This window comes from Rhagoletis pomonella, unplaced genomic scaffold (genome assembly GCF_013731165.1).
Source record: "Rhagoletis pomonella isolate Grant_MI unplaced genomic scaffold, Rhpom_1.0 Rhpom_scaffold_00007, whole genome shotgun sequence".
NCBI classification, from domain to species: Eukaryota; Metazoa; Arthropoda; class Insecta; order Diptera; family Tephritidae; genus Rhagoletis; species Rhagoletis pomonella.
Window position 1 is genome coordinate 63,527,513 of NW_023458561.1, and position 2,406 is coordinate 63,529,918.

Sequence of the window (2,406 nt, forward strand, 5' to 3'; positions counted from 1 at the left end):
GTCGCTATAACATCTTAGCAACCTACTTGCAGGTACAATACATTACAAAACATAGTGGGAGCATTCAAGTACGAACTATTGGTATGTATAATGGCATGCACGTATTTTGTTAATTTTTCTCTAAGCTCTCTATTTTTCAAACCCAAAAGTTCAAAATTATTTAAGGAAGCTGTCGGAAATATTTCTGTACATACAAGTAGACTAAGGGATACCAGAAGCTCGTGAATGTTAACAATTTTAAAAATGTAGCTCAAGTGAAATTTATCCAATAGGGAGTGAGTTTTCCACGAATCTCATGAACAAATTTTAGGAATGAAATATACAAAAACGGTATATAAGCAATAAATCTTTGCTAACTAAATCAAATAGTTATCAAATAGACTCAAAGAACTTTGTAAATACAGCCAATGCCCGCGCGTACGCCTAATTCTGCTTCAAATAACTGGGCGGGTTACATAGCGCCCCTTTAAAACCTCGGTCCCAATTTATGCTAGAGTTTTATGAACAATTATTGTAGATAAGTGCCGCATATCTTCATGCAGGTTAGACTAACGAGAGAATTTAAGCAGCCAATGGATCACTCATGTGGTTTTTCATACTTGAACTCCTGAACAGATCCGGTAAAACGCCCTTGTCTAAAACCAATTTAATGCATTTGAATCATGGCGACTGGGGGAAAATGACAAGGTGAAACTGCAGGCCATCGAAAAGGAAATCCAGCGAAAAAAATATTTAAGCTCATAGGGAAGGATTCATAAGCTGAAATGGCGAACTAAACTAGCTCATAAAAGGTGAAGATTTATTAAAGGGGGGCGAATAACATACTTAGATTCGACGCGTAATGAGAACTGATCCCTGAAAAGAACCAAAGAAAATTGTTGTGACTAAGCCATTCAGTAATAAAGCAAAAGGTAGAGGTCGCTTTGGACCGACGAACTGAAGAGGTTGAAAATAAACAAGCAAAAAAGTCTAAGTTCGGGCGGAGCCGAACATTAAATACCCGGCGCGCGTATTAAATATACTTTTTTTCTCCTTTCCGAACACTACCCCTACAGGGTAAGCAGGGGGGGTTTTACCCCTATTTCAAACACCTTCGATAGAACGTTCAGCCATTTCCAAAAATCCATAATGGGATTGTTGTTAGGAGCAATTTTGAGTAAACTAGCGTCCTTAAATTTCGAAATATCGAACTTCCAAAATTTTGTCAAAAGCGTATTTTTTGCCAAAGAATTATTGCAAACCTCAATTTTAAATAAATTAGCTTCAGTATTTACTGATTTATCAAAAATTTCGTATTCTCCAAAATTACCGTTATATGGGATGTGGGCGTGGTTATTGTCCGATTTTACCCATTTTCCATACCGTCCGTCCTACGCTAAAAGGAAGTACATGTAGCAAGTTTCATTAAGATATCTCAATTTTTACTCCAGTTATCGTGTGCACAGACGGACGGACAGATAATCACCTCTTAACTGATTTTATTTTCATTCTGATCATTTATGTATACATTTGTCTATATCTATCTCGATTCGTTTTGTGCACAAGTGCGCTCGTGTATAAAAAATTGACTGCGATTACAAAGCACGCATGTGCAGAACGCAAAAGCTCACAAGGTGCAGCGGCATGGCAAAAAAAAACTTTTCGAAATAGAAGTACGAAATGTCCGAAATTTTTTGAGAGCTGCTTACTGGCTTAAGAGATTGAAGTTAATTTCCTTTTCACTTCCTAACTGCTTTTTTCATATACAAGTTTCAAGACAACTTACTTTTTTCAAATGTTTATTTATTTTATCTTACCACCCAAATAAGCAGATAGGTCATGTACATGAGGATGGAGCGGAAACAAATAATTTTTTGTTTCCAAATTTTTAAAGCGGATGATCGTTGCCTTTGAACGTCGGTTGAAATCTTTTGATTTTTTTTTTTGAGACTTTTGAAAGTTAATAAATAAGTATGATAGCGACTTTTACAGGAAGAGTTAATATAGCTATTTCTTCAGAATATAGAAAGATTTTGCAATGCGTTGTTAGTGGACATGAAACCTCTTTAAATACTGGTACGTTACCACCCAAAAATTAAGCAAAGCGCACTTTACAAGATTACTCACATGTGGACTCATAAGTAAAAACATTGTCCAGCATACATTGTATAGAGCAGAATGGATAGCACCATCGACAAAGAATGCCAATCAAAGAGAGGAGGCAGAAAGTATTAATAGGTTTAAAAAAAATTACGTGTATTCTATTAAATCCCAAAGGCAACAACCCCCCTCTATTAAAATTTCGAAACGCCAAATTCTGTTATTTTCGCTCCACCCCAATGTACACAACTTGGTGTAACTAACTATGTATACAATAAAATAAAATTTCAACAGCTTACTTACATGTTGTGCATTTGTGCCATTGGT

General features: G+C 35.9%; 1 protein-coding gene across 1 annotated transcript in view; it reads right to left on the minus strand.

The window, feature by feature from the left end:
• LOC118744040 overlaps positions 1-2,406 on the minus strand; it is a 29,626-nt gene that overhangs the window by 12,365 nt on the left and 14,855 nt on the right. The window lies entirely within an intron of this gene.